This window comes from Urocitellus parryii, chromosome 13, assembly GCF_045843805.1.
Source record: "Urocitellus parryii isolate mUroPar1 chromosome 13, mUroPar1.hap1, whole genome shotgun sequence".
NCBI lineage: Eukaryota > Metazoa > Chordata > Mammalia > Rodentia > Sciuridae > Urocitellus > Urocitellus parryii.
Genome location: NC_135543.1, coordinates 57,565,074 through 57,587,568, shown reverse-complemented (window position 1 = coordinate 57,587,568; position 22,495 = coordinate 57,565,074). Strand labels below are relative to the sequence as shown.

Below are 22,495 nucleotides of genomic sequence, written 5' to 3'. Positions count from 1 at the left end.
GCACCTTGCGCTGCAGTTCCTTTGCAGGATCCAAGACACACAAATCTACTCTTGGCTTCAGTGGAAAATCCTGCCAAGCCATAGCGCAAAGGAAACCCTTTTTCCTAGATCCTGTTAAGAAGCCCATGATAAAGTGGTGAGCCATCAGAACTTCAGTCATGACTGAGGCTGATGTAAATCCGAAGGCCTATCTGTCCCTTGCCTGCCTTACCAAGAAATGATGGGACCTCATTCAGCAAGAAGCTTCAGAAAGGAGCCAGAGAGGCCACCAAAATCCTCAGCGGAGGCATCTCTGAGTTCATCTTGGTGGCAGCCAATGCTGAACCCCTGAAGATCATGCTGCACCTCCCGAAGCTATATGAAGACAAGAATGTGCCCTAAGTGTTTGTGTACTCCAAGCAGGCCCTGGGACCTGTGGGGTCTCCAGGCCTGTCATTGCCCGTTCTGTCACCATCCAAAAAGGCTCTCAACTGAAACAGCAGATCCAGTCCACTCAGCAGTCTACTGAAAGGCTCTCAGTGTAAGCCTGTGGCCTCTGCCCTCTTTTCCCCGCCAATCTGCCACCCACCAGGTTATGTACCATACTGTCTGTCTTAGCCTGAAGTCATCAGCTTTCTATTATAAAATATTGTATTTAAAAAAAGATGTGATGATATCAACCATCACCATCTGTCTGGCACTTATGCCAAGGACAATGCCAAACTCCTTATTTACACATCATTTATGGACTAAAATGTTGATATCTCCACAATTCATATGCGGAAGCTCTAATACCCGATGTGATAGTATTATGAGGGAGGCCTCTGGGAGATAATTAGATTTGGCTGATGTCCTGAGAGTGAAGCCCACATGATGGGATTAATGTGCTCATAAGAAGAGGAAGAGACACCAGAGCTTCCTCTCGGAGGAAGATTTCATCAATTGTCTACAGATCAGGAAGGAGCCCTCACCAGAACCCAACCACACCAAAACTACCGTCTTTCACTCTGCAGCCTCCCAAACTGTGAGAAATAAATCTCTGTTGCTTAATCCACTCAGTCTGTAGTATTTTGTTATAGTAACCCAAACTGACCAAGACAATATCTAACCTAAGTCTTACAAGAGGTTTATATTATTAACAGACAATAAAACTCAAACTTGGTCAGCAGTCAGGTAATATTTCAAGGTCCCCCAAATTTGGAGATGGGACACCAACCTGAGGCCAACTCCAAGCCTGTGGTCTTGGTAGCGGCCCACAGATACTCACACCAGCCTTCCAGGGCTCTAGTAGCCCACTCTCCCAAATTTGGGTCGTTTTTTCTTTTTGTTTTCTCCAGGTTTCTGAGCCCCCAGTTGCTGAGTTTTCTCATAAAAAAAATAAATAAATAAAAATAAAAACCAAAATCTCTGCCTTTGTTTAGTAAAAGAGTCTGAAGAACTATTGTAGGAAGAATTGCAAATTGTTATGTTCATATGGTACCTCAGGCATGGCTATGAAATAGAATTTGCTGGCACTCTGGTTACTTCTGAAAGGATCTGAGGCTGCAGACAGAAGTCCTTATTTGGAAAAGTAAGACAGAAAACTATCAACAGTGGGCAAAATACCACAAAGTCAGTGAAGAAAATTATGTTGAGACACTTTGGCTGAAGAAAGTACAGCAATAAAAGCACGTGGCTGTGGATTCAGTGGCCAAGGTCACAGAGGCAACAGCTTGACCAGCAAGCCACAGTGTCCAACACCATGATGCCTACAGGGTCAGAGACCCCAGCACACTCAACCTATCGAACGTCACTTTCTCTTGGTAAAAATGACAGATGATAAAAATGACAGATCAATTGTGAAAATTTGGGGAATAAAACACACATTTGCCTCACACTGTGGGCTGATCCACTGACTCATTTTAAACCCTGGAGACATATATTTCGAAAAATAAAATAAAGTGAAGATGATAAAGTAAAACTGTAAATTATAAATAATATACAAAGATTAAAATCAAAAGTCATGGCCATTATAAAACCATAAGGATACCAAGGTATCCTCCAAACTTGAAGAACCCCAGCTCTGAATGCACACACACACACGTGGGCACTCAACAGTACCACCAAGCATGACATCATTTAGAATCTGCAGTTCAGAAGCCCCTACTGACTTCCTGAAGAGGGAACCAATAAGTGGCTCTTGCACAGTCACGAAAATTGAATCTACAGAGATGCATGCCATTTGCCTGTCAGAACTGATGATAAGGCTGTGTAATTTTAAAAACATAATCTGTCTTCCCTCTGGTCTACTGGAAGGAAATACACCAATCTATCAAGAGAGGCAAATTCTTTCCTAGTCAAATGAAGCACCACAAAAGAGCAGCACTTTGAAAACAAAACCAAGCCAAAAAATAATGCAAACAAATATTAAAATGTTGTCCCCTTTTCAAGGAAAACTCATCATTCATTTTTTTCCAGAAGTGTGTGATGTAAAAAAAAAAAAAGTACCTTTCTTTAACTTTCAAACAAATTTACATATGAAAAAGTCCTTTGTTAAGTCTGATACTATTTTATAATAATCTACCATCACATCCTATGTACAGTTTAATTTGACTCTGGGCATCCTTCTAAATAACAGAGGATGCTGTTATACTAGTAAAACTTCGTGTGCACATTTGTCAAAACTCAACAAATATAAATTTAATATCTGTTCACTTCAATATAAATGAATTAACTCAAAAAAGTTTAAGCAAAAATTGAGCTCTAACAATGTGTACGAGGAAAAAGTGAATAAATATCTATAACTTATTTTCAGATGCTCCAAAAGATGGGTTAATAGATATAAATAGATAGCTAGATGAATAAATGTGTGATAAATCAAGCACAGTAAATGTTAATATAGAATGTAGAGGGTAGGTACATGGGTTTTCACTATAAAATTAAAGTTTGCTATATGTTTGAAAATTTAATAAAATATTGTAAAGAAAATATTAGGCAGATGTTTTCAATTCCTGAAAACCATTAACATTGCGCAGCCATTAAAAATTACAATTACTAAAAAATTTTACTAAAATTTACTAAAGACCTGGGAAATGTTTTATGAAACATCAGCATTTTAAATAAAATGGATAAAAGCATACTTAATATAATCTCAACAGGATTAAATATTTTTCTCTTGGAAATGTTTGGTAGCTGGCAGTTAAAATACTAGTAGGTGTTATCAATAAGTAACAGAATTATGGCTGGCTGATTTTATTTATTTATTTATAATTCTCCAGCAGTCAAAATTATTAGATGCTCCTTGACATTTTGGTAGGGTTATGCCCTGTTCATAGATTTAGAATATCAAAAATTGAAAATGCACATAGTACACCTAACCTACTGAGCATCATAGATGAGTAACACAGGACATTATAGAGGGACAGTCATCTCCCCTCATGATTGCATAGGTGTTTGGGCACAGCACTGCCACTGCCCAGAAACACCAGAGAGGATCATACTGCACATCAGCCTGGGATAAGATCAAACTCAAAATTCCAAGTTTGGTTTTTATTGAATGTGTTTGGTTTCTTTTGCACTTCTGTTAAGTCGAATGATCCTAAGTCAAACCATTGTAAGTCAGGGACCCTCTATATTACACTTTCAAATCAGAAATAATGTTATTTCTTAAAAACAATGGAACATATCTATAAAGCAAACACTCCAACACCTCCATTAAACCTTTGCCCTGCCTCACCTGGCAGGGATGCATAAGACTGATGGACTCGTACCAGACAGAAATAAGCAGGAAATTAAACCAGAGAATTAACCCCCTGGCAGGATTAGGTCCATGCTACTGGGGATCATCACGTACATCTTGGCACAGAGGACAAAGTAGGGACTAATGGACGTTTGGGGATAGCAAATGGAACTCTGAAACACTAATTGCCTTCCAGGCTGAAGTCTTCCCATCTGAGAAGCTCTCCTACCAGGCGAGGCCTAATAATATCCTGTCTGACTTACTGACCCGTATCCGCCTAAGATCCTTATTATCTGCAGCCACTGCTAGGTTCCATTAACTACGTACCAAAGTGTTCAGAAATATCAAACATGTCCCTGGCTGGCATCCTGCATAAAAGCCACTCCTGTCCCTTGGGTAAATTCTCATCTTCAAGCAGTGGCTCCTTTGATTCCTACCTTTAAACATCTACCAGGACACACTATTTAAGTGACTCTTTATGCTGGGAGCAAAATTTTTGCCCCCCAGTTTCATGATTCTTATGGAGTAAAAGTGTTCCCCCGCCCCCTTCTCCATTAGCCTCTACATATCTTGGGAATTGATGATTCAATTAGGCAAGAGCTGTAACTGAGCTGCAGGGGAGGAGAAGGATGCTACCTGCTCACAGAGCATAAGGAACCCCACCCCACCCCACCACCCAGGCCAAAGTGCTGTTCTGAGGCTGCAGAAGGGGTTGGCCAATGCTGGCCTTTTAAGCTGGGTCAGTTGGTGAGGGCTTGAAATAAACATGCTTCCAAAAGAAGTTAACCTGGAGCACAGGAACATCATCCAAGAACAATACCTGCCCTGGGGTTAAGGATGGGCACTGAGCAGAGGGAGGGGCTGCCCTGGCTGGCACCTGCTCACTCTCAGCTCTGTCCTGCTGCGGATATGCCAAGGAAAAAGCCTGCAGGGGTGGGGATACAGCTGGGAGCAGGCATTCTGCAGATGAACACAAACAATCCTAGCTTCACACGATGAAAATCAAACAAGGCAGTTTTATTATCTGCAGGGCTGCCTTCTTTCAGTGAACATGCAGGCTAAGAAGGCTGATATCCCAAACTAAATATTTCTAATAACATATTATGATGTTTATGAGACAGAACATCACATACAGTTTAAAAGCATGTTCAGGCGCCAGACTAGGTGTTACCACTGCGGCCCTTCAACAGCTAAAGCAGACAGCCACCACCAACTCCAGTCCCTGCTTCAGGACCCAAGTCCGTACCTCTGATACAGAATGGTGACAACAACACAGAACTACAGAGAATCCTTCTAGCAGCCTGGTTCCAATAACTCATGTCCACTGAGGACAGAACATGGTAGACTGACTCACAGAACAGAAACAATGATGGAGGGGACCTCATTAGACATCATACTGTGTGCTCCTGCGGAAATGCAGGGTTGGTGTGCTCAAGAGCTGTACCTTGCTCACATATGGAATCTGCTTTGTGCTTTTATCTAATTTCTTGTCTTCTAGTTGATCCCAAATCTATAACTGGATTCTCATATGAAATTCTGTTCTCAGAAAGTCCATGAATTACCAGATCTTTATCTACAATCTATAAAATCCTGGAGGGTCTTGTGTAGGGATAGAAGAGCAAGAGTAGGCACTATTGTGCCTTGAGGCAGCAATTTCTTAGGATGGCTCCTCCTGGGGCTAGATGTGAGTCCATTTGTGCAACCAAGCTGGATTCTAAAGGTTTTTGAGTTGACAGGAGGAAGAGGCTCATCAGGAAGTACTGTCTGACTGAAAGCCCATCAGGCTTCCTTCTCGGAAGTGGCTGACGTGGCTGTCTGCTGGGACAGACAGGATTGAGTCTGCATGCCTACCTCTGAGCTATCACCCAGCCAAGGACTACAGCACATGTTCTAGGTCCTCCTTACACTTACATCCTCTGATTTTGCTCTTCAATAAAATCACTCCCGCCCAAAACAGAGAGTGAGGCTTCCCTGGAGGAGGTGGGAGGAGGATGTGGGAGAAGGTTGTGTCCCATGCACACACATCACCTTAGCATTGGTCTTCGCACACTTTGTGCTGCTTAGGGCACTCATTCTCCTGAGGAGGGACAGTGTGAATCATGGCCCCCTCCCTCAGTAACCCAGGAGGAAACTGAGGCTCACAAAGGTTAACTGCTTTGCCCAAAGATCTGTTGAGGAGGAGTGGATCCTTTCTCTGGGGCACTCCGCTCTACAGTGTCACAGATGTTTCTTAAGCACATATGCCCACTAACAGTGCTGAGACATGGCATTCAGATGTCTCTGCTTTGCCAATCAATCATCTGTTCAATCAGTCACCCTTCTCCCCTTCCGAAAGCACAGCACAGCATGATGTCTTTGTGCAGTCACACTGTGTGTCCATCTTTCTCATGCCTCTGCCCCTTTCATTGGCAGCCAGAAGCAATGCCAGTCACAGATCCAGCTCCTACCATTTCTGTGCAACCTTCCTCAGCATACCTGCTTAACCACTTCAGTGTTTGTTAGGGAGGCAAACATGCTTCAGAACACTAACTGGTGTTCAGAGGGAGGGCTCTGGAGATTTAAGTGACAAATGGACTGCAGACAGGAAAATGCCAGGTTAGAAAGGCTTTCTTTTTAACACATCCCACTGGATATCAGTTGACTTCTCTTGGGCCAGCCATGCTGCTCAAGTTTTGAGTCAGCAATATAGCAGCATTTTTTGGTCACATACCTCTGGATCCCATTATCTGACTTTTAACTATTCTCTTGGGTATTTTATGTGTTCTCTTTTTAGTACCTAGAGTATAATAGTACCTCTGATCTCTTATGAGTTGAAAGTGTAATTTCAACTGGTTGCTGAAGCCTCCACAGTATGCATTCAGAAAAACTTTGAAAATTGAAATTATAGTTTGTTTTGTATTAGATGATCAACTTCATTCTGAAATTGGCCCAATATCTTCAAGAAATTTTCACTTTTCCAGCAATCCTGTGAAAGCATATAAGCTATGTGGGTAAAAGGGAAAAGTGCACAAGAACACAGGATTTAGGCTGGGGGTGCAGCTCAGTGGTAGAATGCCTGCGTAGGCAAGCACAGGATCCTAGGTTCGAACCTCAGCACTTCAAAAACAAAAACCAATCCAGGGGCTTCTGTCCAGATCTAGGCAGATCACTCTTTCTGTATCTTGGGGCTACTTTCTGAGCTCCTGATGTTTCAATGTCCTTATTTATGAGTGGAAATAATAGTACAAACTGCCAAATATAAAGTGTTCTTATAAGGATTAAATGAAATAAGACACTCAATAAGTCATAATCATAAAAAACAAATATTAGCCTGTCAAGCAATTATGATTCTTTTCTTGGTTAATATTTTCAAGTGCTAGCTGAGTACAGTATCCAAAGTACATGTATGAAGACATGAATTGATATAAACATACTTTATATACAAACAAAAACACGAAAAATTGTGTTCTATATGTGTAATAAGAATTGTGATGCATTCTGCTGTCATATATTTAAAAAATAAAAGCAATTAAAAAAAAAAAAAGAACACAGGGGTGACAGTCCTAGCTACTCAGAAGGATGAAGCAAGAGGTCACTTGAGCCCAGGAGTTCAGGACCAGGATAGGGCACCATAGCAAGACCCTGCATCTTAAAAATAATAACAACTTAGCTGGGCACTATGGTGCACACCTATTATCCCAGTGACTCAGGAGACTGAAGCAGGAGAATCAACAAGTTTGTGAGGCCCTCTCTCAAGATAAAAAATAAAAAGCACTGGAGATGTGGCTCAGTGGTTAAGCACCCCTGGCACTATCCCCTGCCCAAAAAAAAAAAAGAAAAACCAACAAATTAATGTTAATCATCCTATCCTTTTTTATTTTGGAAAAATATAGGAAAAAATCCATTATTAATCATTCTAGCTTTCTTTTCTCTTTAGAAAACCAACATTTTCTAAATGTTTGGGAGGAAAGCTTTTTTTAGTCTACATGGAAAATGAGTATTTGGAGTATAAATTTTTTCAACTGTGTGGTTTCTGCATGTTCTTTTTTTTTTTTTGTATTTGGAACAGAATTTATATAATCTAGAACCCTAACTTCACATCACAGGTCATATAATTTCTACTGTAAAAATGCCTTACCATTGGGGCTGGGGTTATGGCTCAGCGGTTGAGCGCTGCTCACCTCACATGTATGAGGCCCTGAGTTCAATCCTCAGCACCACAAAAAAATAAATAAATAAAAATAAAGGTATTGTGTCCAACTACAACTAAAAAATAAATTTTAAAAAAATGCCTTACCCTTGTCTGTTAATAATTCATAGGAGAAATTTTAACTTAACAACAACAAAACCCTCTCCCACAGTAAACAGTTATTATTTCTGAGAAATGTTTTCCACAATACAATTAAGTATATCAAAAGTCAATCACAGAAATGATTTCACTCTCGATTTATGGGATGAGTCAAACCACTAGGAGAAAAATGATGATGTACATTCTCCCCTCACTATTAGGTCCTAATTGTTTAAAGAAGAGAGTCTCTTCTTGGTGACTGACAGGTTTAGGTTTTTTCCTTCAGCATATTAAAATAAAATGAACAATAAGGCTGAGAGAGATTGGTTGAACTGCAGGACACATAAAAGCACTAAGGTGAAGAAAGGGAAACACAAAGAGATGAGGAAACCTCTTCCTGCCTCTGGCTTTAGGTGGAGATTGAGACACACAGTGTGACATGGAATGGGCTGGACAGTCTCCTTTATGGTCTGTGACATCAGCCAGATATTCAAATACACAAAAACTTCCCTTGATATGAACCAACTTCCAGTCGGAAAAATGAGGAAAATCTTAGATAACATCCTGTGGGGCTTCACGACAAGTTAAATCTTCATGTTCTGGGTTGGTGCCATGGCAGGAGCCCCCGATCAACCTGCCTCTCATCTGGCCCAAGATGTCCCCTCAATAGCCTGCTCCTTTCTTAGGCATTTTTTCTCTTCCTCTATTTCTAATCCTCCCATCATTTCTGGGTTTCAGTTCTGTTTTCTTCCACACAACTGAAAACCAGGCAGAACAACTCAGCACACACTGTCACAAGGCCTCCTTCACCGGGGACAGACACTGGGCGTTTTGTTCTAAAAGAGGGCATTTTGAATGGACTTGGCTGTGAGTTAGCATTCCAGGGTGGAGACTTTCTTTGCGCACTTGGCAGGTAACTTTATTCTATCAGATGTATAGAAGACTTTCTAGGTACCAAAAAAGAATCAATAAAGAAATTGATAGGAAGAGAAAGAATATACAAAAACTGAAATACAATATGGAGTGAGGGGAGGGAGCTGATCATGGGACCAGCACAGAAGGAGCTACTATGATGACAAGTGAACAGAGATATATCTCTCATCCTCTGCAAAGGGGCCCAAGGGAGAAGGGGCCGCTTTCCCCATCCTTCCTAATCAACTCTTTCAACCAATTTCTTCTCACCTGTCTCCTGTAGAACCTCAAGTCTCATGCTTTTTCTCTGTCACCCACAGACTATCCTTCCTGCCATACCTTGTACTTCACATGCCAATGTCTCCTTGTTCCTCCTTGTTCCTTTGGCCACTATCACTATTGTTCCATCCCTGTGGGAGTTCCCAGGAGCTCACTCTCTGCTCTCAAGGACAAAGCCACATGGTCATCATCAACTCCCCCCTCTCCTCACCCCACATTCATAACCTGCCACCATTGAACATCATCTTTTAGATCTTCCTTCTCCTCCCACAGTCAAAGGAAGACCTTATCATCTTGATCATTCTATTGAACCTCCAAAGTGGCGGTGCCACCAGAGGGTGACTCTTCTCAATCAATCCTCAACTATTTAATGATGTTGGTGAGAGTGGAGGAAGCCACAGTGACAACTCCATCTAGTTTAAATGTCACCCTGTACTTGCAATGTGGCTGCTTCTCTGGCTGACATACATGTTCTGTGTTGTACAGGATTTGTAGGTCCGTGGTCAGTGTTACATATGGAGGTCATAATGCAATGCAAGGTACTCATTTTCAGTGACATGTGGATACCATTCATCTGCCCTCTAAAAAAAATCTCAACCCACAGAAAGATAACCCTTTAAAACACTAACCATCAAAAACTCAAATAGATACTCGTACAGCAATATCCACAAATGCATTATTTACAATAGCCAAAAGATGACAGCAATCCAAGTGTCTATCACCAGATGAATGGATAAACAAAATGGAATTATATTCAGTCATAAAAAATAATAAAATTCTGTAATGTGGATGAACTTTGAGAATACTGTGTTAGGTTAAAAAGAAACAGACAAAACAAGGACAAATGCTGTATTACTACACCCATACAGATATTTATATGATATACCTTAACAAGTTCATTAAAACAGAAGACAGAATCAAAGTTACAATGGGCTGGCAGTGGGCAGTGGGGATAGTTATTGTTTATTGGGTGCTTCAAATGGCTTTGGGGGATGATGAAAATATCCTTGAAATGGTAGTGGTGGTTGCCAAACTGTTGAGTATATTTAATGCCACCCAACTAAATGCTTAAAAGGGTTAAAACTTTTATGCATACTTAGCACAATAAAAAAAACACTAATTACATCCATAATAGTCTATTTTAAGAATTGTAAAGAACACTTTCCACAAAACTCTACATATGGATTGCTACAGCTTACATTTTAAGTGTCACTGGCAATCCCATGATTTACTGCACTTTCCATGCATATAGTACTATACGTTCTTCTTTCCCTCCTTTTATGGCCATAGAAGCTAAGATTAGCTAGTACTGTTTTTAATCTGTAAAATACACACTCAGACGGACTCATAACTATTTATAAAATATTTTGAACTGGCAACTTTTAAACAGAGACCAAAACTTAGCAAGTTTTATTTTCAATCTTACTTTTATTTTTTTTTAATGATAATACACATTTTAAAAATTTACTTTCTTACACCTCTCTCAAGGTAGTTTCTCCTCCATTGACATTTCAAGGCCATAAAACTTTGGTCAACTAGTCCATGTATGGTTTCTTCATAAAAACTAAATTTCTCATCCCCTAATTTATTTCTATAAAAAATGTTCCCAAAATTTACCAGAAAATACTAGTGAGAGAAATTTTGATTGTTGATAGAATTATAAAATCTTAAGACTTCTTGTAAGTACAAGTTGTGCACTTGCAAGAATACCTTCTACAATACTTTATATGTGTACACCGCAAGCGCGCACGCGCACGCACACACACACACTACTGTTTCTCATGGAAATACAGAAAGAAAAAATGAAGTAAAGGAAGTTGTAAAGAATGGAGGTGAAAAGGGAAGGAAGACAAGACCAACTTCAAATATTACATTTATTACATTTGATTCCTGGATACAGCCTCTGTATCTCCGGTACATTAACAAACATATTGTTTTCCTTGTGTGTCTAATAACTAGCCAAACACTTGTATTCAAGATCTCTCCTCCCAACAGCACCTCAGGAGGTAGAAATTGTTACTTTCTCCTCACATATCAGGAAACAGCCTCTGAGAAAGTAATTCTCCCATCCCACAGCCGGAATCTGGACCTGGTCTCTTTCAGCTCCAGTTTCTCCACAGCTTGGTGCTGCCTCTCAGAGGAGGGAGCCTGAGAGGAAAGCAGGTCAGAGACACAACAGGGCCATTCACCTCCATGCTGACGGCTCTCATGAGTCAGATGACGTGTGAGGTCAGCACACATTCCAGAAAAGTATGTGACAAGGAAGAATACTATGGCACTGGTATTTGGGGGCCTCTAAAGTAGAAAAATAGGACTATAAATACTTCTCATACAACCAGAGGCATTTCACATTTACCTGTTTCTTACAGTAAAAGAAAGGATTCCATGCCTCAAGTATGGAACCCAGGCCTACAGTACTGGGGTGGATAGCCCAGGACACTAAGGTCTATTCAGAAGCAATTCAGAATCCCAAACTATATTGACCTTCCTCAGTCACTCATATGTACCAGTCTTGTGCTCTACTTTCTTCAAGCTCTGGGAGCCCTGTAAATCCACGTCTAGTGCTTTCTGGTTACAAGTAGAAACAGAAAAACCTGTTATAGCACTAGTTGGCCATTCAGGGGCCATTGCACTTTTCAAAAGAAACTTATGCCAATTACATGCTTCTCCAAAATCCTGAGCTTGGGAGGTCAACTCCCTCTTAATAAGGGCCGCATTATGGGGTACTCTGCTTTTTTAAATGTGTTTTCTTCCCACGAGATTATTTTCATGTTGTTTGTGACAACTGACAACCCCTTGAGTGCTCTTATGGGGAAGTGATATTCCTAGCTGTGTGGAAGAAATAAGCAACTCTTCAACCTCAAAGAGCCAGTGTTTCAGCCCAATCTTTGAAATCAGTAGCTTTCTGAATTCCTCCCAAACTTGGTTTGGCCATATGACTCAACACCAGGTAAGGTTTAAAAACAAATACAAGGCTGAGCTCCAAGAAAGATCTTGAAATGACTTCACAATTTTTTTCTACTTTGAGAAGAATAAGCATTTACTTGTGGACACGAAGCCACCCAGCTGTACTTTGCAGAGGGGCTTGTGTGGTGGCCTGTCAGAACATTAGCGGTGAGTTTAAAAGCATCCAGAAGCATCTGTGTGTATGACCTACTTTTACTTAAGTTTTTCTACTCAAAGGCAATTTTCCTCAAATAGAATCCCAAATATGAATTTAAAACAATGATAATTCCTGCAACCCACTCCTTACCCCTTGTCATCCTTTTATTTTCTGTTCCTTAACTGTAGACCAGAATGGGCTAATCTTAGAGGAGGTACTTCAACTGAATTTTACTAACTGCAATGAATGTAGGAAAACGGGAGGCATTTTTGAGAAAAATACACAAGATTGGTTTATTCAGTCCTCCTCATCTGGTTTCTGAAAACGTTTTCCCAGGTATACCATGGTGTGCAACAAAATAATTTTGTTCCCTTGTGTTATCTGTTATTGTCTGACTAATGTCTAAGCACAAATACCTGGTAGCCAAGAATTCCCAATTGAATTAGGTCCCCTGTCCCGTAAGAGATAAGAGTGTACAAATATGTCATAAGCATGAACAATTCCAGGAAAACTTCAACTGCTCAAAGCACCACAGTACTAACTTATGCAAGTCCAGGCTCTTATAGATGTATCAAGTCCTAAGAGCTGGAATCCTCAAACAGAAGCATCATGTTTATCCCAGATGAGATTAATCAACCTGGAAAATGTATCTGCTGTCTTCAGTTACCCCAAATCCTATGGATAAAGGAAGCCCTAGGTGACGAACAGCACTAATATATAGAAGAAAGTGTCCCATAAATTTATGTACACCTAGGAAATGTGCAGTGAGCCATAGTTCAAAAAGTAGAAAAGCTTCACAGTGGTATGTCTGGCATAATTCCTGAGGGCTTGGAAGTGGATGCTATCCATCAACTGTATGAGTCATTACCAACAACACTTCTCAAAAGAGCAGCTTGCCCAATATTGTTTTATCTTTCATGAATAAAAAGCAAACAACTGGCCTTTTAAAACTTTTTTTTTAGCCAAATCCATAGTCCTAAAACCAGTTAAAAGAAGAAAAATGTATCTATGTCAAAAGAATACATATATATTGTTGCTGAATAACAACAACAATAAAAGACAATGATAGCATTTAACATACAGAGTTTTTTAAAAACCCTATTGCTCTTAAAGAACTATGAACCTTTATCAGACTGCTTTTATTAGAAGGCAACATTCCTTTAAAATTTTGAAAATGTAAGTGATCTTCTTTTATGTGCATCTCCAAATGGATCTTTGCACTTGCTTTAGATATGCTTTTAAAAGATGACAAGGGTCAGAGGGGTAAACACACCTCATTCCTAATCTAGATTCCTACAGGAGCTGCAAGAGCTAGCTTGTAGCTTCTGAATGATGGTCAATGGGCTCTACAGCCTTTCCTACTTTTGTGTTTAACCTGCATTTTCTATAAAACGTATTATGGGAATTTTCTTAAAAGAGCCCTTCTGTAGGTGAATCTTCATTACAAAGTTTGCTGGAAGCTTCTTGATTGCCAGAACACATATCTTTAGTTCATACAGGGAATGCATACTGATCCAGCATCCCCAAGGAAAGCTGAATTCCACACCAAATTCCCAGGGTAATAAAGCTTTACTCTGTAGAAAATATAACTTGAAACAATACAAACAAAAGAGTCAGCTACCATAGAGAGTTATCATATTCTAGACTCCTGAAAATTGTGAACCCAGGCACAACATTGGGAGAACCAGTACAGGTTGGGTATTTATGTTAGACAGCATTTCATCACTGTGACCAAATACCTGACAAGAACTACTTAGAGGAAGGAAAGTTTATTTCGGTTCCATTCACGGTCAGCTGACTCCATTACTCTGGGCCTGAGGTAAGGCAGAACATCATGGTGAAAGGGCATGGTAAAAGAAAGCTGCTCAGCTCATCACAGCCAGAAAGCAGAGAGGGAGAAGCCAAGGACAAAATAAAATCTCTAGGAACACACCCTCAGTGACCTACTTAAGTCAAAATGATTCATCTATAGTTACCACCCAGTAATCCATTCAAATTATTAATCTGCCCAGTGTTACAGCTCTCATAATCAAATCATTTTACTTCTGAACAATTGTTGTTTTAGTCAACTCTTCAATTGCTGTGATTAAAACACCTGACAAGAACAATTTTAGAGGAGGAAAAGTTTATTTAGTTTATTTCAGCTGTCCATAGACAGCTGGCTCCATTCCTTAGGGCTCAAGGTAAGGCAGAACATCATGGTGGAAGAGTACAACAAAGGGAAGCGGTTCACAGTTTGATCAGGAAGCAGAGAGAGCAAGAGCAAGCACAAGAGAGAGAGACTCCACTCACAAGATACAAAATATATATCCAAAGGCACACCACCTGTGACCCACCTTCTCCAGGCACACCTACCTGCCTTGAGTTATCACTCAGTTAGTTCCATCAGGGTATTTATTACTGATTGGATTCAGGTTTTCATAACCTAATCATTTCACCTCTAAATATTCTTGCATGGTCCCACATATGAGCTTTTAGGGGATACTTAGTATCTAAACCATAACAATTGCCTAACATGAGCTTTTCAGGGAATACCTCATATCCAAACCATAATAGTATTCTTTATCTGAAGTGCCTAGGACCAGAAAAGTTAAAAGTATATTGTTATTTCAGATATTTTTCTAATTCTAAAATATCTGCATATAGGTAATGAAATTTTGGGGGTAGGATCCAAATCTGAACAAAAAATATATTAATATTTTCATATATATATTATATGTAGGTCTGAAGATAATTCCATACATGTTTTTTAATAGTTTTGTGCACGAAACAAATTTTCATGGTGTGGAATTCTCCACTTGTAGTGTCATATCAGTGCTCAAAAAGCTTTGAATTTTGGAGCACTTCAGATTTTGGACATTTGGATTATTGATGCTCAACCTGTATTTTTAACTCACAATTACTCTTTTAGAAAAACCATTGTGCTGTTTCCTGCATTCTTATGTGGAGTTTATAGGATATAGGTCAACCTCTTCCTCATGTCTAGGGCTCTGTCTATCAGACCTTGGAGACTTTACCATGGGGCTCTCTGGATGACTATTCCATGGTGCTAATGCTGTTCCCCCTCACTCATCTTTAGGGGTCAGTGGTGCTTCCTCTTAGCCCTGCTACTATCAAAATGATCAGGGGTTGGGATACTAGGTAACCATAATAACCGTTAGAAGTAGATAAAAAGGGCTGGGGTGGTGGCTCAGTGGTAGAACGCTTGCCTAGCACATGTGAGGCACTGGTTTGATCCTCAGAATTACATTAAAAAAATAAAATAAAGTTATTTTTTTTAAAAAAAGGAAGTAGTAGTAGTAGATAAAAATCCAGCGAGGTTCATGTGTAAAGGCTTTTTGCAAGGATATCTCACCCACCACGCACATCTCTTGGGATTCACTACATACAGCTCCTTTGGGGATTCAGGGACTGTTTTTTTTTTTTTTTTTAATTGCTCTGGGATTTGTGACCATATTCCAAATGCTTCAAGGTGATAAGACATGAATTCTGAATAAGTGGGACTCCACCACATAAAGAGACAAAGACACACTCTCATCTTTCACACTTTTCCTTTCTCCTTTCCCTATAAAAAGTCTCTAAATTTCTCCTTTTTCCCAAAACTTTGCCTCTAACCTTCAATATTCCTGAAACTCCACCTACATGAGAATTTCATCTCTTGTCTTGATATAAATGATTCTTTGTTTTATGGCTAAGGCTGAAATCTCACAAGGTTCTGTAGCAGACATGACAAGGGCAAGTCACGGGAGACCTGAGGAAGGCCCAGTATCATATGAAAGAGACCTCAACATGCATATGCCAAAAGCTCAGGCACCTGACACCCAAGGCAGGGGTGTTACCTGCCTTACCTCATGCACGGTAATTTTCCTACTGAAAACAAACCTAACAACGTAGATGAAAATATATGAGTGCTATGTGTTCTACACAATATCCATAAGCAAGTCCTGTTGCATGCAGGACTGTATTCCCTCAAAGAGGATGAAGCTTTGTCTTTTAAAGGTGGTTTTACGCAGTAAAAATAGTCATGAACTATCTCAAAATAGGTCAGGTTATCCTGGGGGCCCCAAGAGATGTCCTGGAACTCTCAAAAGCTGGACTGGCTCAGGAAGGTTTTCTGGGGCAGAGTTGGTTCCAGGGAAAGCAAGCAAAACAGGGTTCAATTGTCCTTGAAGTGTTCCTGGCAGAAAGGCAGGCTGGCCTGGCTTATCACTCCTTGATGAGAAGAGTAACAAGTGTACACGCTGGGGGGCCAGGGCTAAAGAACAGCCTCCCCACACCCCCATCCCTTCCTATGGTTGAGGGGAGAGAACTAAGGACTCAACACTAGTGTTCTATACTGATGTGGTCATTTTCATTTCAAATGTAACAACAAGCAAACAAAATCCAAAGGGGTACTTGCAACCTTAGCATCAGAAGGCATGTGTCTTGAACCCCGCCCTGCCACTTGCATGATCTCATACAAGTCCTTTGGTGACCCTGAGGCAAAACAGCCCCCTTCATGGAAAAGTGGACAACTGACTTGGAGAAGAGGTTTGCAGTCACCATGGCAAGGAAGTATCCGGGGAACACAGGGCATCACTCAAGTGTGTTATATCATCAATGCAGCCATCTTCACAAAAAAGTTGCCCAGGAACTCCAAAGTGATGTTTTTGTGATTTCGGTTAAGTTCCACTCCACACTCCCACAAGAGCACATCTGAGCTGGTGAAGGGCCAGGTTGCTTACAGCCAAGGGAGCTCTTTGATGCTGTCAAGTAGAATGGATCAAAGAGTTGGGGCAGAGTTTCCCATGGATTCCACTTTCAAGCTATTTCCTTCCCAACAAAAAGCCTGAAGAGTTAAGCCTTCTTTCCATGAATACTCCTACACTTCACACCTCACAGAGACAGAGGCCAGGAGATGGAGAGCAAGGAAGAGCACAAGACAGGGAAAGGAGAAAGAGATAACATGGGTATCAGGAAGAACTCTACCCATTCTATGCTATAGCTCTTAGGAACCAGGAAGCTATGCCTATCAAAATACAGACAAATCAAATCATATGCCATTGTTCTTGATAGAAATATTATGAGGTGACTTGGTTCACATTTTTCTCTTAACACCAGTATATCATTATTGAGCACTTGCTGGCTAATTTTTGTTGTTTCACATTGGGTATCTCATCATTTGTATATTAAAAAGCCAAAGTTGGGCTGGGGATGTGGCTCAAGCAGTAACGCGCTCGCCTGGCATGCACGGGGCGCTGGGTTCAATCCTCAGCACCACATAAAAAATAAAATAAAGATGTTGTGTCCACCGAAAACTGAAAAATAAATATTTAAAAATTCTCTCTCTCTCCTCTCTCTAAAAAAAAAAGCCAAAGTTAAGGACTACATTATTTACTTCTTCCATATTCCTTATACTGCCTGGTATAATATTATGCACATAGGTGTTATTTTATAGATGCTTGTTCAAAAATAAGAGAGAGACCAAGGAAGTAGGGGAGAAAAAAATGTTAATAGTTGCTTATCACACAAGTCTGTAGGAAAAGCAACAGGATTTTTTAAAAAAATTTTTTTAAAGAGAGAGAGAGAGAGAGAGAGAGAGAGAGAGAATATTTTAATGTTTATTTTTTAGTTTTCGGCAGACACATCTTTGTTTGTATGTGGTGCTGAGGACTGAACCCGGGCTGCACGCATGCCAGGCGAGCGCGCTACTGCTTGAGCCAAATTCCCAGCCCAGCAACAGGATTTTTAAATAGTTTGAAATAAGAACTAACAAACTGTAATCTTTGAGGCTTGGGAGGCCAAGGCAGGAGGATCACACGTTCAAAGCCAGCCTCAGCAATTTAGAAAGGCCCTGAACAAGGGCTCAAAATAAAAAATAAAAAGAGATAGGATGTGGCTTAGTGGTGGTTAAGTTCCCCTGGGTTCAAGCCCCAATACAAAAAATAAAAGAACTAACACATATTTGAAACCTAAAATATATACCCAAAGTATATGTGGTGAAATGGCTCTATATTAAAATAGTCACAAATAATAAGAATCCTCTCAGATTTTTACCTATTTATAATATTGTGTTTTTCATATTTTTGTGTAATTAAGAGACAACCTCCATGGATCCCACACTTCTACATCCTGCTGGGCAGGGCATGAACACATTTCTCAGGACTACTTGTAGTAGTCCCTGAGGGATGATGTCCTCTGCAACAAAGGGCTGAGGATTTACTTAACAGAAAATGGTATTAGATGGCTATTGAGGGCTGGGGGTATGGCTCAAGCGGTAGTGCGCTCGCCTGGCATGCGTGCGGCCCGGGTTCGATCCTCAGCACCACATACAAACAAAGATGTTGTGTCCAACGAAAACTAAAAAAAATAAATATTAAAAAATTTTCTCTCTCTAAAAAAAAAAAAAAGATGCTATTGATAGGGGATTCCCCAAGATCAGGGCTCCAGGAAGTAGCAGAAAGCTAGCTTGTTAGTTTGTAAGTAGCATAAAATCAAATCCCAGATCTAGCAATATTTTTATTTCAAATAATGATTATCTCTAATTTAAAAAAAAAGAAAGAAATGGCTTTATAGTTGAATTTAAAAAAAACTATATTAGAAAACCATGCTTCTAATGATAGCATTTACCACACGATACTTTTTAAAATGATCTTAAATTTCATGAAAGTTTTCTTGCCCATGTTGGACTCTTCTATGCCCAGTTGTGCCTGTGTACAAAGAATTTTATTTGTGCCACACATACACCCTGCCAGGCAACCCTAATATCAAAGAATTTGGCTTATTTGTTCTACTCTCATCCCTTTTGGGGGGTTTCTGTAGCTCTGCCGAAGCCAACCATGAAAGTTGAGATCAGTAGTTAAAAAACAGACAATAAAACACCTGTCTTTGGCTCAGTTCCACCCTTTCTCTTTACAGTAGCAGGTCAGAAGAACATCATTAGAAATGGGGACCTGTACACACATTTGGAAGTTGGCCTACAACATTCGCTGACCTTTCTCATGTTCAGTTCTCTATGGCACCAGACTGAGGCCCCACCTATGGCTTCCTGTGAACTGCACAAAATTCCAGAGCCTCTTCAACCCACCCCTTCTGGAGGGGAGGGGCCATGTTTTAGAATAAAACTTGGTTCCAGCAATAGGGTACCTACACACCCACCAGCAGCATCTCCACAATACCCCATACATGGATACTTCATTCATCATCACTTCTAGGCCTTATTTGTGATAACGTTTTTCAGTATTATTCTTTTGGAATTAACATCTGGAATAAAATTTCTGAAAAGTTATTCCCCAAGACCCTTGGAAGTACTCCATGTATCTGTGGAATAAAAACTATTATAGATTAGGACTGAAAATGCTTTCACTCTTTGTTAACTTGCTGTTCCATATACTTTCCTCTGAGACAAAGAGCCAGGCCAGGCCTTTCTCCAAATCAAGTCAGAGTTGCTAAAAAATAAAATTGTTTTAAAAAGCCATAAAACAAGAAAAATTGAATTAAAAGTTATGTTGATAACTATCAGTTATCTGTCAGTGTTCTTGAGCAGATAGTCTGTGGACATTTAAATATTAAAAAAAAATTTAAAGCAGATTTTTCAAAACTATAATTCAGGACTTCTATATGCAGATGACCTTTACAAACAGTCCCACAATATTTATATATTTTACTCAAAATAAACTATTCAATGTTCTCACTTAATTTTACCTCACACTTAGCAAGACAACCCTGACCGCATCCCCTTCTCCCTAAATCATCCCTCTGCACATCTGCCCTCTGGGACCCAGGATGTCCCAGAACATCAAGGTCCTCTCCATCCTCTGACTCCACCCTCCTGCCTCCCCCTCTTCAGACTGGTGACTTTTCAACACTTCATGCCCAGGTTAACAAATCTTTCAAAGGAGAATCACATGGACTCTATCTGCCCCAATTCAGAACATTTCTAACAATCTAGTCTTTGTAATGACAATGAAAAGAATTACTTTTTACTGCAATACCCTCCTCTTCCACAACAGCACAATCCTACTTCAACTGCACCTCCCCTGTCCTCACTCTATCTATGGGCTTCTGCACTGGTACAGTGGGATTCAGAATGTGAGAGTTCACCCTCTATTTCCTTGACTGTAGAAGGGCACGGGGCCAAAACCCTCTATACAAAAAAAGCAATTGTTTTCAGGGTGTTAATATATGGTAAATGAGAGCACCCCAGGGAGAAATCATAGCACAGAATTTAAGTTTCCTAAACAGCACCAACCCATTCTGAAAGGATTTACATGGCCAACCATTGAGTACAGCCCAGAACAGTAGTAACAGCATAGATAAAATATCATGTTACACCCCAGGTGGTCACTGGAAGAGACATGTTTAATGTCTATGCATACAAAACTTAAAACAAAGAAGCAAGTGCCTGGTGCAATAAAACCCTTCTAAAAAATTCTTTTGACTGAGTACAAGCTATGTCCAAACATGTCAAAAATCTGTATAAACATTCAAGTGAAAGTATAGAGTCAGCAGCAACCCAAGCCTTACAAATCTCTTTTCTGCATAAATATTTTCTTCTTCATAGAATGTTATTCTATGTTACTCATAGAAAGCAGAAACATAGAGTCCCTGTGTTGACAGAAAGACACGCACACAGATCATGAACACGTGCAGTCATATGTGCATACCCCCTTGTCCTACTGCAGGCCTGTGCATAGAGGCTCTGATGGTTAGCCTTCTTCTTCCTCAGAGAACATGAAGGCAGAGGGGCCCTGGCACAGTGACCTGGTCATGATAGACACTCTGTAATTATACAGACATCTGCCCCACTCCAGCACTACCTTGGCTCACTGGCAACTTTATCAACGTGTAAACAGAAAGGAACTCTGTAAACCCCAATCCAGCTAAAGCCAAAGGGGACTATCTCATGATCCTTGAAAAAATTTCAGTTTTACCAGCCAGTCACGAAGACAAAGTATTCTCATAAGCCAAGACCCTCTTAAGTCTGATGGATCATCTTGAGTATCACTGTAGCCTATGTTAATAATTTTGTTACAACTCCTCCTGTGACTAGAAAAAATGTTCTCAAGCCCTCTATGTTCTTTAGATGTCGGTATTTGGGGTTTGAGTGTATGACCCTAGGGAACAGCAGGTAGCATTCAATAGTTCCTCCATGCCTTCTACCTGATGACAAGATAGAAACTTCCCTTCCTTCCTTCCTTTCTTTGCATATCTAGCTAAGAAGGCAGTGAACACAATGCCCTGGTAATAGATGCCTAGACCTCTGTAGGATGCTGGGGACACAAAGAGCAGCAGTGGGGTGCCCTAGACAATGCACTCCAGGTCTGGGATCTCTCCAGAACCCTTTGGCTCTGATAGCCAGACAGGGAGATATAAAATGACATTGTCATTAAGCTAACAAATTTACTATTCCCTATGGAGTCACAGAAGCAATTTCCAAGTATAATTTTATGTTCATCTTAGAATAGCTATGTTACTCATAGAGCAAAGCTTTAACTCATTGAGACATTGTAACAAGCTCAGGTTCATTACCTTTCTCTAGCTGAAGGTGCTGAAGTTCAAGTCATTAAGTAACTTGGCCAAAGTCACAATGTTACTAAATGACAAACAGGACCCACATCTGAGCAATGTGAAGCTCGTGGCTCCCACTTTGGGTACTATTCACTACATCCCAGGGCTACTATGAGTGGAAAATGCTGTCCTTCCAGGTATTGAACAAGCAGCAAAACCCTTGATGTTCTCTCTTGACCCACTACAGGCCTATTGCTGCTGTATCTGCCTTCACTCAAATTGTTTTCTTCCCAGGTAGATCACTGCCAGAGCCTACAAATAGTCCTCTTCCCTCACTCCACTCTCGTGCCAGTTATCTTCCAAAACACAATTTGGACTGTGTCATTCCCCTTTTAAAATTCTGCTGGGGCACCCACTGCCTTCAGAATGCATCCAACACCTGAGCCCAGACACTAGATTCATGTGGCCTGTGCCTGTCCAGCTTGGTCTCTCCAGTTTTCCTTCTGACCACTCCACAGCCCAGGTCCCTTGCTGTGTGATACCATCTGACCACAACCCTCCCCAATCCTGATATAACGTAATTCCTGATGAGACCTGAGCAGTGTGGGCAAGTGCATGCAGGCACACTGTGGTACATCTGCTATTTTCTAATTGCTCTCCTAAGCTTTCATGAAACAAGCTTAGACATACTACATAAAGAAGAATGTCCTAGGAACTGAAATGCTTCCAGTTGACGGAAAGCTCCACC

General features: G+C 40.4%; 1 protein-coding gene and 1 pseudogene across 1 annotated transcript in view; one reads left to right on the top strand and one right to left on the bottom strand.

Moving 5' to 3' along the window:
* Mtcl1 (microtubule crosslinking factor 1) overlaps window positions 1-22,495 on the bottom strand; it is a 127,149-nt gene that overhangs the window by 60,947 nt on the left and 43,707 nt on the right. The gene's annotated exons all lie outside the window — the stretch shown is intronic.
* LOC113199305 (NHP2-like protein 1 pseudogene) lies at window positions 159-524 on the top strand (annotated as a pseudogene).